We start from the raw sequence: 18,860 nt of genomic DNA, 5'->3' as shown, positions 1-18,860 counted from the left end.
CTTATCAACAGTATGAGGTCCATATATACTAGAAATAAGAACATTTGGTCTATTGGATTCATCTCAGATATTTCTCCTGCCTGTTATCAGACTAACTTATTTTCTGGGCTTTTAGGAAACTTACCTACATGTATTTCTTGTCTGTAAAAATGACTTCAGTGTTTACATTTGATCCCCTACCAGCTACAGAACTTATTCTAATAGAAATGGCCTACTTTTATTTTATGAGTATATTATGTTAACAACCATTTCATTAAGTATGTTAGTGAAAGAACACTAGAATTTTTCTTTTTTAAACTGGTAACTGATGTTGTACTTTGTGCAAAACTGGAAACGGAAAAACCCACACATGCTCTTTGCTTCCTCAGAAGTGTAGATTCTTTTTTTGGAAAATGAGTAACCAAGAAACCTTGCAGAAAACACAAGTGTTCCTTACACACTATCATGGGAGTGTGTAAAGACTTGTTTGGCCCTTGGGGTAAGTAGAGACCACCCGATGCTCTAGTCTGGGAGTTTTCTGTGGGTGTGTGAACACTCCAGCACATATGCTTCCCACAGGTCCTGACTCAGCAATAATTCTGGAAGGTTGGGGACTGAGGGAAACCCCTTTTTATCAGGGGATTGTCTAATACAAAAGTGCTGGCCTACTTGAGTGAAGTGATGATCTATTTGTGTGAAAGAGGAAGTATCGGACATGATGATCTCACGTTTGCTACTCCTCTGTGGCTGGTTTTAGATGTCCAGCAAGAGCATAAAATTTAAACCATTCCTCACACAAAAAGATTCCACATCTCACCAAATTGCAAGCAGTTAATGGATGCCAGTAAATTAATTTTCTTGGTATAGAGTAGAGTGGGAGGGCAGCATTGAAGCCGTTCATGAGGAGCTGGGTCCTCATCCATCATTTTATTCTAATACTGTTGTGGCTTTTGTGAGATGTTTTTGCTTTCTCCATGGACATTCCCTGTAGTTGTCGTGATGGCTCATGAATTTTGCGGGGGCACTTCTTATCCTTCAGTCTCTCAGTGGCTTGGTTTTCCTCTATCCACCAGCCACAGTGAATGGCAAGGGCCCAAGACTGAGACTCAGTCTGAGGTTTTTGCTTGAGGCTTTGAACTGTTGTGTCCATCCACTAAGAGAAGGGGTTGAAAAACAAAATGAAACAAAACAAAGAAAAATAAAATAAAACAGAACAAAAAGCAAAAAACAGCAGAGAGAGAAAGCAGAATGCCGCTGAGCGCTTGGACAGAGGTCAGCTTCGATCCCTAATGCCAGCTCCATGCCTGGACCACTTGGTTGCATGAAATAAAAAAAATTCCCTTTTCTTTCTTCCACTAGCTTGATTTGGCTTCTTCAGAGTTACACTGGAAAAGTCTTCTATGATGCTGATACGCTGTGGTGCTCCAAATACACTTCTGGCAGGTTTCAATCTCCCTTACAACAAAATAACAGTTTTATCTCATTATTTTACCTTAGGACTACTGAAAGCAGGATTTTAAAAATAACTTATTTAATATTATATCTGAAATTAATGAGGTACTGTAAGTTGGTTCATTGAATTTAAATCAAAAATAAATAAAAAGATTAAATAACTTTGTTTTACATACAACGAAATGCACAATTCTTAAATATTCAGATCAAGAATTTGTGACACATATATACATCTGTGTAACAACTGCCCGAAACAATACAGAATTTTTCCGTTCCACCTGGGAGAGATCACACACTTTTCTACCCAATCTCCACACCCTGAGTGCAGAACCAAGCTGTGATTTCTGGAACTAGAAATCAGTTTTCCCTGTTCTAGAAGTTTATATAAATGGAATCATAGAATATGTATTCTTATGCGTCAGGCTGCTTCCACGCAACATAATGTTTCTGAGGTTCACCCGTGTCCTTGCATGAACCAGAAGTCCTTTCCTCTTTATTGCTAAGTAGGGCTCCGTGGTATTGATGAGCAAAGGATCCATCCTTTTTACTGTTTGCATTTTTTCAAGGATCACATGTTTTTTCATATTCATGGCACACAAAACTCAGGGACCGAAGCACGACTCCCATTAATATCACAGACAGGAAAACCCACATGTCAAGATCTGGTTTCTCAAAAAGATGCTCATCAGAGAAGGTGGACGCAATTAATATGCCACAGACATGTGGCATGACAAACCATAAAGAGGACAGTCTCTTTTGCCTGAAATAGGCAGGTGGAGCTCATCCAACACACATCTATTAGTGTCCATTATACGCCAGCCACTCTGGACAGAAATAAATAAAACGACACCCTGGCCACCACGGAGCTCACCCTCCCGGTGGTGCTTTTTACTATGGAGAGCTGACTGCACGTACTTACACATGAACAAGACCATTCCGGGTGTGCAGGAGGACCAGTCACTCCTTTAGTTTGGGGGAGCTAGGATGGCCCCCCGAGGTGGTGATGCCAGGAAGGAGGTGGGATGATCAGGAGGCAGCTGTGTGCAGAGTGGGGCCTGGCTTCCTGCCAAGAGGACAGCAAATGTCAAACCTTGCTGAGGTGGGAACATTCTAGACAAAGGAAACCAGTGTGGACAAAGTGGGGCAGATGAGGGAGAAAGTGTTGGGAAAAACTTCCCAGGGTTTAGGGTACAAGAGGCATTCAGGATTCTGCAGCTATATATGACATTTCCTGCCCAGAAGCTCCTCAGGAGCAGAAGGAAGCATCCCCAGCAGTCTATCTGGTGGGCCCCTCTCTGTCTCCACCCACCTCACCTGGTCTCTTCTTCACAGGCCCATTTGGGGTGAACCCAAGATGCTGGCTGTGCCCTTGTGTTGACACCCCCACAGAACACTCTACAGGGCCGGGCTTGGCTCTCTCTCCACCTCTGTTCTGTCCACTCCTGGTGACCTCAGGCTGAGTTCTTTAGGGAAACTGCCCTTTCCCCGCACTCAAGAGTCTGACTTAGAAAAATTATGCAATTTCGGTCCTGTACAGATTGGCATTTGCATGGCCCCGGAAAAGGGTGAGTCCCCCCCAAACCTTGTAGCTTTGGCACCTCCCCACTGCCCCATTTCCTATTTGTTGCTGGGATTTCACCCAGGATCCCTTCTCTGCTATGAATCACATTTGTTCATGTTAAGAGACTGGTGATTTTGCTAGAAAAAAGTACCATTTGAACCAAGGTTCTTTTTTTTTTTTTTTGAACCAAGGTTCTTAAAGCATCTTATTTACAGCATCTGTTCCAGCGGCTTCTCACTTAGCTTTTCTTGTCTCTTTGCTCTACAGTAGAAAAGTCTGGATCGTTTCTAATTCCAAGCCACACAAGGACAGCTGATCATTTTGTCTTTTCTCTTTTTTGGGAGTGTAAGGATATATTTTGCCTCCTTTTTCTAACTGACTTGAACTGTAGATGGTCCTTAAATCTGCATCAGAGGCAGAGTCTTTAAATATATAAAATCCACTTGAAACTGTTACCTGCCACTTCAGAAGTAGCTTGGTAACTAGGAGAAATGGAATTCTTATATGCATTGCCAATCATCTACAGAAGGACCTTAAATCAGGACTTTTATTTCCCTGTAGAAAAGCAATAATTAACATCTCTGGCTTCACAAGATGATCTGAGCTAAAACCTTGGCTCCACCATTCCATAGCTGTGTGACCATTTGTAAGTTACCTGCCCACTCTGATTCTCAGGATGGCAAAGGAATCAAGAAGGTGAAGTGAAGAGCCAGACTGCTTGGGTTCAAATACCAGCTCTAATACTTATTAGCTGTGCAACTTTAGGCAAGTTGTTTACCTCAACCCCCTCATCTGTACAATAGGGAAACAAGTAATCTCTACCTCCTAACAATACTATGTGGATTAAAGAAATAATTTAAAAAAAGACACACACTTAGTAATAGGGCTTCATACATATTATGTGCTAAATAAATTTTACCTTCATACTTTAAAATTTTTTTTTTATTTTTTTAATTTCTTTCCAGTGATATTTCTTTTAGGGGTGTAAGATAAACTATTGATGGCCTGATATCTGCTAGTATAGAAGTGCCTTCAGATCTCATTCATATTTTAAAAATACTTTGAGATGTGTGAACTAAGGGCACACTCAGAAAAGGAAAGATTTCATTCTTCAGGATATCACCTCTAAATAGCAGCAGGCGTTGCCTTGATTAGGTAATCAGTGTCCACCAAACAGCTGAATCATAGCCCGATTCCTCCCAATGAAAACTCACATGGTCATTGTGCTCACTTTCTATTTTTGAAATATACCTTCATGGATGGAATTTTTGGTGAGGAAGTGAGGAAAAACCAGGGCTATTTAATTCGGAAACAAATATCATATGATCTCCCTGATATGAGGAAGTGGTGATGCAACATGGGGGCTTAAGTGGGAAGGAGAAGACTCCATGAAACAAGATGGGATAGGGAGGGAGAGAAACCATAAGTGACTCTTAATCTCACGAAACAAACTGTGGGTTGCTGGGGGGAGGGGGGTTGGGAGAAGGGGGGTAGGGTTATGGACATTGGGGAGGGTATGTGCTTTTGGGTAAATTGGAAGGGGAGATGAACCATGAGAGACTATGGACTCTGAAAAACAATCTGAGGGGTTTGAAGTGGCGGGGGGGTGGGAGGTTGGGGTACCAGGTGGTGGGTATTATAGAGGGCACAGCTTGCATGGAGCACTGGGTGTGGTGAAAAAATAATGAATACTGTTTTTCTGAAAATAAATAAATTGGAAAAAAAAGATAAATAAACTTATTAGCAGAGCTATTAAAAAAAAAAACTTGTGTGCAATCACATAAATTTGGCTCAAATAATTTTTTGCTCAGAGTTAACTGAATGGAGGTGGGAGAGGAATAATATCCACTTTATCTAATTCCAAGCAAGAATAAAGGAGTGAAAAGGAATGAAATAAGCCAAATCAACCTGCTATTATTCTAATCAAGTAAGACAGAGTAAGCCAAACCCTGAGTCACCTTCCTGGCTAACTATTTTTATTGACTTGAAATCACAAAGAATGAAAGCCTGAAATGACCAAGACCACTTTTCTCACAAAGCTGCTCGGTTCAGTGCTCAGGGCATAAAGCATATCCTGGAATTCCCTGACGAGTGAGGACTATTTACTTAAGTTGATATTCTGGAAATGGACCTTTTAAAAAGTTGGGAGACACAGAAAAAACTTAAAGTCAGAGAAAACCTTTGTCAGCAACAGATGCAATAATTTAATTTTGCAAACTGCATGGGACTGATTCTTTAGTGCATGCCTCTTGGAGCCATCAGGAAGTACAATGTGTTTGAGAGAAAATTTTAACACACAAAACCAACAAAGTAAAGACAGAAAGTGTTTTTTCTTGGCTGATTGAAAGCCAGAGTAGAGTCACATATTTTAAAATTACGAACAATGTATTTTGGACACACCAAAACATATTGCAATGATGAGACAAATGTCCATTGAACAACTGTGTTCCTTCCAAAGATGTTGGTGTCACTACGCCCACCACCAGAGGTGACTACTGCTGTGGACTTGGTGTTTTCCACCCACCAAGCTCACTCACACATACATGTCCTAGAAATCCTGTGTGTGTGTGTGTGTGTGTGTGTGTGTGCACATGTGCCTGCACACACATTGGGGCTAGGCACAAACAGGAATGTTTGCCACAGGGTGGGCTCAATCATGAAATGTTAGAACACTCTGAAAATTCACCCAAAGGAGAATGGATCAAGAAATTGTGCTGTATTCATTATAATGAAGCAGTTAAAATAAGAGTGCATATATCAATAATGAAAAAAATCTCAGAAACGTAATGTTGAGCAAGAAAAGCACGTTGTAGGAGGAGCCCTAGAGAATGATGTTGTCCTTTATATATGACTTTATGTAGTTTCCTGGAGTTACTTGGTAAAGAGCAGGGACTGTCTTTCCTCAGGCTAAGTCCTCTGATAGGTCCCATAGATGGCTGGAGCTATCCTTCCCTCTATCTGTCTTTCCGTCTGTCACCTACCTAGGAGCCCTAGGGTTTGTCTTGCTTGAATCTCACAAACTTAATTCACTTTCATTAAGTTTGTCATATCAGCTTGTCATATCAGTTTTTTCCTAGTTTGCTGAATTCAACATTGGCAAAGATCAACTGGGCAAACCCTAGGTATTATTCTGCTTAGAGCTTAGCTCATTATTTTGACTGTGTTCTTTTATGAGACTGTGTGCTATCTTGGGTTGAAACACAGATTTGAGTGCAAGTAATTGATATGGTGGTGGTGGTGGTGGTGGTGGTGGTGGTGGAGTTATCCAGAAAGCATTGGCAGAGGAGTGGGGAAGTCAGATAGGGCAGGAAAGGTAACCTAACTGGGTTCATTATCAAGCAGGGAACCAGTTCATTCTTTAGAGCTATTCTACTCCAAAGATGAGGGAACTGGGATCTTTATCCATCGGCTATCAGTCTATCACTGTTTAAGGGTGCTTCTGAGATCATCAGCTCTCTGGCATGTCCATGGCATGAACCAGTTATGCTTCCGTAATGAGAAAAAGAATTTCAGGCAGAGAGTCACAGCGTTTCATGGTATGTGGCTTTCTGGGTGTAGAGGTTAAGTACAGGAACAGCTGGAGGGAATGCCTCAAACATGTGCTCAGCTCTTGAGTGAAGATTATCTGGGGAAGTTTTATATCTACCAGTATTTTCCAGCCACGTTCCAACTTACCCTGTGATCTACAAGATCCAATTAAATACAAGCTACTGTTTCCTAAGATTTCCAAAGCAAGAATCAAATACGCCATATAAGTATTGCATTGACTATCACACTTTTATTGGAAAACTTCCCTTGTGTCAGGATGCTGAGCACACTTCCAGGGGTCAAGGCTTCTAGACGGTGGGGACTCTATCATTAGGAACTCATCTAATGTAGCTCTTGTAGCTAAAGAAATGTTAACATGGGAGGACTGCTAAAATCTGAGTTTATCGGTAGAATCACCATGAGTTTTGTCTCCGGAGTTTGGCTATTCTGGTCCAGAAATTCAGTGTTATCATGTCTCCCTGTGGTTTTCAGGCTCTGTGTAGCTAGCCTATATCAAACAACCCAATTCATCAAAGACTTTATAAAGTCAGGCACAACCTCGGTATTGGGAATTGGCAGTTCTTGAATGATAGGTCGCACCTTCCAGCAGTTTTCCCCTTGGTAACCATTAGACTGACAACAGGTGCACTGTCCCCCAATCCCCACCTTGGAAGTCCTAGATAAATACTGACAATATCTTATTATCTAAATTACCTTTTAATCAATCATCCAAGTCCCTTTTCTTCTGTAGTAGGGAAAGTATAATATAACTAAGTCTACTGCACTGATCTCACCTCAGCAATTTCTTCCCAAGAACCCACCTGGGGCTTGTAACATAGACTTGGAAAACCCACTAGTATTGCCATCACCACATTTATTCCCCATCCCTTGGGACAGCCTCCTTCCCCAGACTCCAAAGTCCAATGATCTCTATGTGCTCTCCAAAAGGCAGAGGATATTGAAGGGTGATCACCACAGGGTAGCCATGCAAATAACCAGGCAGAAATATTAACTCCTTTAAAGTATGTATAGAATAAGATGTAGTCACCCTTGTCAAGCAGTCACTTCTGTCAGGCAGTGATGCCAACAACTGAGGGCATTTTAGCCAAGACCAGATGTTGCCAAAACTAGCAACAACTGGTGACACCCTGAACTGATAACCAGCAGAACTAGAGGACATCTACAAAGACTCAAGGACCATTCAATCCCTTTAAAATGGGAGGATTTCTGTGGCAAACTATCTAGGCACTAACCCTTTCACAACTGACCACATCCCAAAGGCAGCAGCTGCCAAATGCTCTGCCTGATTGATCTCTGAAAATAATAGAGATCTTCCACTGCCTGAACATAATAAGCAGCACGTGCTAATAGTTGACCAGACCAGGCCGAGGCCTTACCTCAACTGCACATCTACAGACTGACTTTGTGTTTGGTGCATTCATTTCCTACCCCCTGTTCTGTCTTCTTTATTGTGTGACTTGTCTTTGCTTTGCTTTGTGTGACATGTAAGACACCAAGTGAACATATGTGATGAAATGCCATTGAGTTTGGAATCTTGAACATGCTTTTTCATTTGTTAACCTTGCTTTATGACTGAAGGAAGCAGGTTGGGGAAAGACACAACTTGTGTGTGCACCTTCATAATGTGCTCACAACAATGTCACAAAAGGACTGAGGATAGTCACTCCTTGTTGAAGAGGCAGGTTTCCTCACCTTCAATTCCTCAGGGGCTTATCATGCTGCCTAATCAGACGGAGGTCCCGAGAGATCCTTCAAAAAGCTCCCTTTTCCATTGTCAAGGTTGATTTTTATAAAATAACTTCTGTGGTAGATGGATTAATGGTCATAATTCCTAACCTTTCTCTCTATCCATTCCTTTTGCCCTCTGACTCTGGCTCTTGGCTAAGCCTTGTGAGTTGCTTTGGCCAATAGGATAATAGCAAACCTGTCTGGCAGCCTTAAAACTGTTTGTGCAGTTGGGTTTGCTCACTTCTGTGCTGTGTTATCACCCAAAGAAGGACCTGCCCAGGCAAGTCTACTGGTCCCAGGAGAAGGATGAGAAACCTATGGCCAGGCCAGTTACCACAGATGTCCCAACAAAGGTCACCCTAGATCAACCAACAGCTGTGAACTCCAAGATAAGTGATCTCAGCCAATAGCAGCCAACCCTAACCCAGATGGGATGAACCCCACAGACTCGTGAGCTGAATAAATGTTTATTGGTGTATGCCACTATAGTTCTGTGGTTGGTTGCCATGCAACACTTTAGTGGTAGAGATAATTGATGTGCCCTCTTCCAAATTCTGGAGACTCCATCTATGTTCCTGCCTTCTCACCAGCTGCAAGGAACTAGTTACAGATCCAATAGATTTTAAAGTGCTTCCTCTAATACTGAATGAATCAAAAGCTAATTTCTCAAGTCAATTTCTGTTGACCTGCCTATCTCAGGCTTGCTTGATGCTTTTTCTATGGATATTCGATTAATTAATCTGTAAGTATTCCACATGTCGCACCCAAACTCTTGGAGCTTCTTCTGTCTCCCTCCTTTCTTGTCACCTACATTTCTAAACCTTGGTGAGAAAAGCAATCCCTGTCAGGCCAGTCACCTTCTGAGGGTAACAATCTCTTTATCATGTAGACACCAGGCTTGTTTAGAGTCATAAGGGAAGAGCCACAGGGAGTCACAAGCTCGAAGAATTTTAGAACCAGAAGGATGTTAGAGCTAACCCAGTGGATGCAGTGTGTGGCTCTGTCCAACTAAGAAGGTAAGTCTTCTGGATTTGGTATTTCCAGATCCTTGGAGCCACCAGCACACACCTTTGCTATTGTAGCTACTTCCTGGTATGTAACAAATCATGTCCAAACTTGGTGGCTCACTCCAATAACCTTTCTGTTTATCTGTTCACAATCCTGTAATTTGGGTAAGGCTTGGGCTAAGATAGTTCATCTCTGCTCTACATGGCTGATAGTTTTGACCCAGACTCAAGGGTGCACTTGCAAGATGGCCCCACTCTCATGGCTGGGAAGTTGGTGTTAACTGTTGACTTGAAGATCAGCTGAGGCTGTTAGCCAGGGGCCTCAGTTCCTCTCTGTGTGGTCTCTTCACGTGGCTAGATTAGACATCTTTCAGGGCGGCAGTCTCTGAATAGTCAAACTTATTCCATGGTGACTGGCTTCTTCCAGTGTGCAAAAATGAAAGCGGTCAGGTCTTTTTAAGGCTTAGCATAGAAACTGGTACCCTGTCACTTCCTCTACGTTCGATGAGTTATAGAAGATCACAGAATCAGCTTCAATTCAAGGGGAAAGGAAAAGTGCAGGGGTATATGAACAATAGGAGTGTGGTTCACTGATAAAAACTACCATAAAAGACAAGTCCAGTATCCTTCCAGTTTTAACTAAAAATTGAGCTTTCACTGACTTTTCTAGCCAGCAAATAATGTGATGAAGTTGAGCATTGGCCTAGGAGTCAAGACACCGGAACTTCTTACCTAGTTTGACTATTCATTAACTTTACAGATTTGGAGAAGTGACCTGATTCTCAAGTTTGTCTGGATAAACTTTAAAGTAACCTCTGGTTCTAAAGGCAGAGTCTAAAGTCTTGGTAGATTTCAGTTTCCAGGCAAGTCTTTATATTCTCCTTCATGAGTCTTTCCCACTCTTTTTGAACTGGTCTATCTTGATCTCCAGCTGCCAGCAGACCAACCAAGTCATTTATTTACTTCCTGAGACCTGCTGATCTAAGTATCTTTGATTTGTCCTTTTGACCTGCTTCTTATGAGTTGGATGATCTTGGGCCAGCCACAGAAGTTCTGTTAGTCTAAGATGGGATAGGGAGGGAGACAAACCATAAGTGACTCTTAATCTCACGAAACAAACTGTGGGTTGCTGGGGGGAAGGGGGTTGGGAGAAGGGGGTAGGGTTATGGACATTGGGGAGGGTATGTGCTTTTGGGTAAATTGGAAGGGGAGATGAACCATGAGAGACTATGGACTCTGAAAAACAATCTGAGGGGTTTGAAGTGGCGGGGGGGTGGGAGGTTGGGGTACCAGGTGGTGGGTATTATAGAGGGCACAGCTTGCATGGAGCACTGGGTGTGGTGAAAAAATAATGAATACTGTTTTTCTGAAAATAAATAAATTGGGTAAATTTGAAAAAAAAAAAAAAAAAGAAGTTCTGTTAGTCTAGACAAAATGGAGATAAGAAACCCAGATTCATGGGCTGTTGTGAGGACTGAATGGGAGAAGGACACAAAATTGCTTTGCAAAATGGTACTGGGATGAGATGGCATAGTCCAGCCACCCTATTGCTGTCAGCACTAGTACGTTGGATTCTGGTTAGTCTTTCCATCCCTAGTGCTAGTGACAACCAATTACTAACCAACTTTGATTCTTATTTTTCCATTTTATACTGAGGGAATACATCTGTCAGTCGCATTTTACTCTCAAGATGTTCTAGGACTCCAGGATTTCCTTGCTGATAACCCTTGACAATCAGGTGGAATTATTTAGCCTGCACCTACAGTGGGCAATCTCACAACCAGGGCTGAGGTGGAGGAGCAGAATTATATAAAGGCAAAGTAAATGAGGGGCTTTTCTTAATGCTTTCTGAAAGTTTAAAGTAAAAAGAACTTCTTATTTATTTTGTAAGGTGTCATCTTCAGATAATTTATGCAACCAGATAGTGAGCATCTCAGAAACAAGGATTTTGTCTTTTTAAAAAATTTTTCAAATCTCTATTCAGTGACTAGAATAAGTGGCCAGCAGAAAGAAACTCAGTTAATGCTTTTTGAATCAATGAATGAGTAAGAAATTGGATTTCTTACTTGGATTATGAAGAGGCTCAATAAAATTGCTTATTATTTTGATTTTAAAAATGAACATATAAGTTATGGAGAAAAACATCAATTGGCATATTTTGGATGGGTTATTTAAACCAAAGCTTTCACACTGTGGGATGTTATTTTGTTGTTTTATGACTGTTAGAGCGAAATTATCAAACTGACTTATTATAATCTGATTTATAACAATCTGAAGTACGACTTTAATTTTTGAAAGGACCCATAAACTATTCATGGGTTTGGTCTCACAAGAACCAGAGGAAGAAAAATATGTCCGAAACAAACCGCTGAGTCACACGTTATGCCCTTTCCCTTAGCCAGCTATTCCTAATCCAGTATCAATGACAATTCAGAAAGGAGTAATATTTCACCTGGTGTGATGGTGGCATCTGCGAATACGCCTCCCCTTATTGAAGAGTACACATAACAAATGTGTGAAATAAAGGGTTCTAGGATATTGCTTTGACCTATTCTGATGGTGTTCATATTCAATGATGTAAAACCATGAGAAACTCAGCTGTCAACCCCTTCTAGGCAACCCACTTAGAAATCAAGTGTGCACAGTCTTAGCAAGAAGAAATTGTTTGTGTTTTCCAGAAGTGGAGGAGAAGAGAAAAACAAAATAATAGTCAATGAACATTTGTGTACCAAGCATTGTGTTTAATTCTTTTCTATACTCATTTAATCCTTAGAATAAATGTGAGTTTCTCCCCACTTTATAGATGAAGAAAACTGAGGCTTGGAGAATTGAGTCACCCATTTAAGATTACACAGCTAGTAAGGGGGCAGGATTAGAATTCAGAGCCCCTGCTTTTGCCCTCATCCTCTCCTGCTTCTACAGAGTCTCTTCTAACTTTGGCATCATCATATTTTGTTATCGCTTGGCCCTCTGTTTTTATAAGTCTACAAGAACATATACATATTTCTGCAACCCCTACATTATACCAAGTACAACCATAAGCACAGTCCTAAGTGGCAACCACACAAAACCAGACTGCTTCTGGTGATCTTCACACAGCCCATTGCATTATCCACCTTGCCCTGCCTGTGGAGTGATCAGCTCTTTTCCACACTTCAGGTGTCACCTCCTCCAGGAAGCCTTCTCTGATCCTGCCCTCATCTCTACTGTCCAGTCCTTCTTGGGATCTCCCATAATGTTCTGCCTATATTGCTATTGTTAATTATTATTATCTAGTTATGTGTCCATCTCCTGCATTAGACTGTGAGCTCTCCAAGATCAGGGCTATGTCTGACTTCTCAGCTAGACTATGACTTTTCAGAGGATCAAGATTGTGTCCTTGTTCTATTTGTAACTTCATTGCTGTGCATAAACTAGCACAGAGGAGGGACTCAGTTAAGTCTACTTGATTGGATCAAAAAGATTACTAAGAATGACTTTAAAATGTGATTAAAGTGTGTCTCATGGAGGGGACGTCAATTTAACTTTTTTTTTTTTTAAAGATTTTATTTATTTATTTGAGAGAGAGACAGTGAGAGAGAGCATGAACGAGGAGAAGGTCAGAGAGAGAAGCAGACTCCCCGTGGAGCTGGAAGCCCGATGCGGGACTCGATCCCGGGACTCCAGGATCATGACCTGAGCAGAAGGCAGTTGTCCAACCAACTGAGCCACTCAGGCGTCCCGGGATGTCAATTTAAAGAAAGAACATAGAAACATAGAAAGAAGGATAATATAAAGAGAAGTACTTAGTAATGTCCCCTGTGGCATTTGAATTCTTCTATTTTGGTTAAACAGAAACAACAATATGATTAAATTCTTTCCAATTATTCACTAAGATGATTTTAGTAATTGCATAATTCACACATATCCTATGTCTAAGCAACATCAGGGGTTTCCCAGTTAAAATTTGAAAAAAAAAAACTATTAAATGTAAGTCTTCCTTAAAGATTTACTGAAAGCAGTAAACTATGTCTTCCAATCATCTCACTAAAGTGCAAGATCTTAATTATAAATCAGCCCAATGGATGGATTGTTTTCATATTCCAGGGCATGTCAAGCAAATCATGATGCTTTGCTTTCTTATTGTTTTGTTATTGTTCACTCTTAATTATTGTTGTTATTTTAGCTCCTCAGCATCCAACTTCCCTTCCTCCAATAATACACTCGATTATTTTGGGAGGGTATATCTTATCCTGTATAGTCTTCGTAGGAGGTGGTCCCACTTACAAAGGGGATTAGCACCTCAGATTTTCTGACCAAGGGCAGCCAGGTGGATGGAGAAATGAGGTAGGCATCCATCTAAGATTTAGCCAACTGGATATTCTTGAGACTTTGAACTTGAAGATGTACAGGATGGTGGAAGTTCTTTCATTGTCATAAAAGTCTTGGTATGCTGACGCATGTGTTTTGCTCTATGACTTGTCTAGGCCTCCCAGAGCTGCCTTAGCATCTAATTTTCTAGTTGTTTTCCAGGCCTGGATCTTCAACCTTCCTTTGATTTTGGGAGGCTGGCATTCTCTGGATGAGTCACCTTTACCTAAATAGCCAGTCAGTCTCTGTTGCTTAAAACTGAGAATGCTGTCAGAAATAGCAAGTAAAAGCAGTCTCCATTTAGGACATAGATTTACATGTAGATCAGTAAAAGAATTTGTATTTTTGTGACATGGTTAGTAAGAATTGTTCTCTAAGAATTATTTTGAAATTCATTTTTAGAAGATTGCAGGAATTTATAAGTAAGACTGTGCGATGGATTTCTCCATTTAAATGAATAGTTTTTGTGGACATCCTATAATCTACATTCATTTTTAGAAAATCTAGCATCCAGTTCTAAATTAGGGAGTAAATCTTACCGAATATTAAACCTAATGGTGGCATTTTGTGTACTGGGGGAAGAGGTGAGGTCATAGCACATTTTCACAGGCTTCTCACCTACGAAACTTCATTTCTTTCTAGTCTTTGCACATTGTCCTTCTATGCAAGTTATATTTACTATCTAGAGAGTTTCCATGATGCTTGATTTCTCCAATGTTATCATTCAAAGATAATTTTTTTAATTTATAAAAGTTCTTATGATACTTCTTATAGGCTTGAATTTTTCCAATTTTGACATGTTTCTACAATTCACCACTGAAATGTTAATACTATTCGGATGATTAAAAAAAATGAAAATATACCCAAAGCAGATGACATTATGGTTGAAATGCACAGCTGTGAAAACATTTGCTTGACTAAATTTAGAAAAACAATTAGGTTTTCCTCCACTTAATGCATTGCTTTGTTATCAAGTGTCCATCAGACATATCAATATGGCTAGTACATTTCCAAAAACTTTTTCAAGTATCTCCTGAAGTGAAATTCTCATCTAAAATGATTTACAGTCAAGCTTAAGTATTAAATCTCCTTATTTGACAGATATTTGAAAAGAAAAGAAACTATTAGGAAACCTTTTTGGAGAAGAAAAAGTATATTTTTGGTGTCTACAATAATATATCATCTGGAAAATGAGGACATTGGGTTTCTTGTTTCTTTAGCATTGAGTCTGGCATTTCATTCTTATGGAGGGGTATCCCCATTTTCATAGGGATTTTAGATAAGTGCAGATTCTCAGGGCACAGCATAAACACTGAATGAATTCAAAATTTCAGGGTAAGAGCCAATATAAGAAAAAAATTTAATTTATTAGATCGTAGCTTTTTTTTTTTTTTGAAGATTTCATTTATTTATTTAACACAGAGAGAGAGAGATCACAATTAGGCAGAGAGAGAGGAGGAAGCAGGCTCCCTGCTGAGCAAACAGCCCGATGCAGGGCTGGATCCCAGGACCTGGAGATCATGACCTGAGCCGAAGGCAGAGACTTAACCCACTGAGGCACCCAGGTGCCCCGATAGCTTTTGTTTGTTTGTTTGTTTTTAAATAAAATAGCAACATAAAGGTCCAATCAATGGCCAATAAAAATAGACTATGTCACAGAAGTTCACTGGGGCTGCCTCTCTGTGGCAATAGTATCCAAATAAAGATCCACAGTGTGTCTGATGTACGAAAAGATCTTACTCCTGAGGGCAGAAACAATGAGCTTATCTGATAGGAAAATCTGCAGCTAACAGCTGAATTTTTCCATATACCAAAATTAATAGAATATACACGACAACTAGAATTAATGAGCCAGGCACAAGATATTTTAGTCAATCTGAAAAATCCCCCCTTCCTTCCAAACTGAAAAACTCTAATGGGTGACAATTAGAAAGTAAAATACATTAACTTTTAGATTATCTGGAAACTAAGAGCTGGCAGGTCTAAACATACAGAAAGATTCTAATATGGAAGTTAAAAAGGCAAACAAATGGTCTCTGATAGCAGTGACTGAATTTGGGGTCAAGAAGTGGTCAAAGTAAGATGGGGAAGATCTACCAGTTTTATCTCTTTTGTGTCTGGTGGCAACACTCATTTAGGAGGAGATGAAGGGGATCACAGTGGGTGGGTGGGACAAATTATGGTTTCCTAAACAATGAATAAGCTGTTTAAGAAAACAGAGAGGTTTGTCTATATTTTAGAAAGATTTCTGAGGAAAGAGGATGCATAAACACATCAAATTGAAAACATGGTTCCAAACAATACTCCCTAAGAATGCTGAGATATTAATGAAGAAATGAATGAATAAGTTTATTTATTCCACAAATATTGATTGACTTCTGACCCTGACCCTGTGCTGGGTATAAGCCCAACAACGATGAATGGTAGAATTGTTTGATAAGTATTTAACATCAATGATGGTAGGAGTTGCAGTTTTCACATGGCCCTTGAAACACCAATTTTCAGTAAAATAGAAAAGAATGGGAAGTCGAAATCTATGGTCATCACAGTTTAAAGGTATGACTTGTTCACTAAATACGTGTTGGTTTGAATTTATGTAAATAGGATACAAAAGCAAAAAAAAAAAATTCTAAAATCCTCCTACAAACATCAAGAATTGATATGTGTTTCTCTTTATTCTTTGGGACTTCTCAGTGTCTTATTTCCCTTACTCTGTCCTGGTTTCTTGGGCTCTGTCTTCCTGAACACGTGAATTCAATTTGCGGTCATCAGGAAAACGTGATCCTTTCTGGTAAGTGATGTATGGAGGAAATTATAAAGTTCTAAAGCCTTGCACTCTTCCCTGGTTAGAATCTTAAAACACACATCCAATTCAGATCAGGTTCCCCATTTGTTATGGAGAAAGGGTCTTAGTCACCCGGGGCTTTTTTTTTTTTAAAGTCCATCCGGGGTTCCCTGGATGGCTCAGTTAAGTTAAGTGTGTGCCTTCAGCTCAGGGAATCTGAGCTGAGCTGAGTCCTGATCCCAGGGTCCTTTGATGGAGACCTGCCTGAAGACTGGAAGGAGCTCCCCACTCAGCAGGGAGTCTGTCTGTTTCTTCTTCCTCTGTCCCTACCTCCCCATCCTTACCCTCCTTCTTTACCCCCCTACCCCCTGCTAGCTCTCTCTCTCTCTCTTTCAAATAAATAAATAAATAAAATTCTTTTTTTTTTTTTTTTAAAAGAGAGAGAAGGTGGAGTGGGAGAGGGAGAAGAAGCCTCTCTATTGAGCAGGGAGCCTGAAGTGAGGCTTGATCCCAGGACCCTGGGATCATGACCTGAGCCGAAGGCAGATGCTTAGCCAACTGAGCCACATAGGTGCCCCAAATATATTCTTAAAAAAAAGTCTGCCCCAAATTATCAAAGGTACAAGCTATGTCTTCTACTTGAAAAACTCACCTAGGACACCAAAAAGCATTCTTCTGAGTATCATTATGCATTCCTGACTTTTTATTTATTTGAAGTATTATAATCAGTATCAGTCATTCTGATCTTGTTAGATAGTCACACTGGGTTGTCTCCAGTATCTGGTGCTATTTATTTTCCAGGGCTGCTACAACAAAGTACCACAAATGAGGTGGCTTAAAATAACAGAAATTTATTTTCTCAGTTCTTAAGTTCAGAAGTCTAAAATCAAGGTGTTGGTAGGGTCAGGCTCCCTCTGGAAAACCTCCAGAGAGAATCCTTCCTTGTTTCCTCTAGCTTCTTGTGGCTCCAGGAATCACTTGGCTTAAGGCTACATGACTCTAATCTCTGCCTCCATTTTTACATGGCCTTCTCTGTGTCTTCTCCTCTTCCATCCCTTATAAATATAAGACACTCATTAGATTTAGGGACTACCCAGATTATTGAAGAGGATTTACCTTGAGATCCTTAATAACATCTGTAAAGATCCTTTTTCTAAAAAAACAGTCACAATCACATGTTCCTTGGATTAGGATATGGATATTTATCTCATCAGGGCATGTGAAAACATTTCTTTTAGTTGTTAGAGCCTATTTTTAGAGTTGTCAAAATAGCATAGATAGAACTAGCTCTTACTCCCTTTTATTTAATAAACTTCTAGTGAGTGCTTCTAGAGGACAAATATTACACTAGTTATGAGACTACAAAGCTATGTAAATCTCTTGGCTCTTCCCCCAAGTTAGAGGTTCCCTTAAATGAAAAAACTTGTCTTGTCCCAATTAGATGGAAAGCCTATGATTTTAAACACCCAGTGTTAAGTGCTTGCTCAAATGTCAAAATTTGGAGTGTCAGAGGATCCAGATACATGTAAATAATCTTACGGATCTCTAGTAAGAACTCTCCAGGCCATTTTCCATTTCAAAGTTTTGCTCCAGGTTACAGGCATCTAACCTGCAAAAGCATACCAGCCTGAGAGTCAGGTCGCTCAGGTTCCATTTCTGGTTCTGCTACTGGATTGCTATGCAGCCTTGCACAACACAAAGAACGTGCACTTCCCACAAAGGAAGAGACAAGATTCTGAGGATCTTTCTGAGCAAGGGAACCTCATACCCCAGTAAAGTTGGATCCCAGGAATGAAGCGGACTGGCTGGACTCCTGAACCAGAGTGTAGGGATGCTCACTCTGCTGCCAAAGCCATTGATTTTCGTGTGAAATTGGAGCTCAGATTTTAGTTTGGCCAAAGGGACTTCGACTCCCTCCTTAGTGTGTATCTAGAAGTCAAAACGAAAAATAGTTTGTATTTTAAAAGCCTTGAAACAAAACAAAACACCCCCAAAAACAAAACAAAACAAAAAAACCAAAAAGACACAGATCTTAAAAAATAAAAGCCTTCACAGCTTTTCTTACCAAGATGTTGCTGTGGTTCACGTTGCACTAGAGGAAAATGGCTTGGTGGTATAGGGCAAGGAGTGAGGCTTTGAGAGCTTTGGGCCTCTCCAGGGAGGGAGCAGGCGGATGCTGTCCAGAGGCGTGGGGACTCTGTAAAGGTAAGCCACCGCGCCCCGCCCCCTGAAGAACTACATTTCCCTAGAGGTCTTGCAGCGTACGGTAGGGTGAGGAGGAGGAACGTTACAGACCCCACCCATGAACTCCCATCGTGCCTAAGACACCCTAACATGATTGGAGGGTTCTGTCGCAATGCATTCCGGGACTTGTAGTACAGCGTGTTCATGATCCAAGCTTCTTTGTGATTCGCGGTGCCCACTAGTCGCTACCGCCGCGGTCCCGCGA

The 18,860-nt window shown here is 40.6% G+C and overlaps 1 long non-coding RNA gene across 1 annotated transcript; it reads right to left on the bottom strand.

Annotated features, from left to right (window-relative positions):
- Window positions 1-265: 265 nt before the first annotated feature.
- LOC122916314 lies at window positions 266-18,701 on the bottom strand. The gene is made up of 4 exons (XR_006386163.1): window positions 18,477-18,701; window positions 18,180-18,340; window positions 2,351-2,494; window positions 266-1,434 (listed from the first exon to the last, which is right to left on the bottom strand). It is a non-coding gene; the product is annotated as an uncharacterized LOC122916314 (long non-coding RNA).
- Window positions 18,702-18,860: the final 159 nt, after the last annotated feature.

This window comes from Neovison vison, chromosome 8, assembly GCF_020171115.1.
Source record: "Neovison vison isolate M4711 chromosome 8, ASM_NN_V1, whole genome shotgun sequence".
Lineage (NCBI taxonomy): Eukaryota > Metazoa > Chordata > Mammalia > Carnivora > Mustelidae > Neogale > Neogale vison.
Note: the sequence above shows the minus strand (reverse complement) of the source record. Positions and strands in the feature narration are given on the sequence as shown.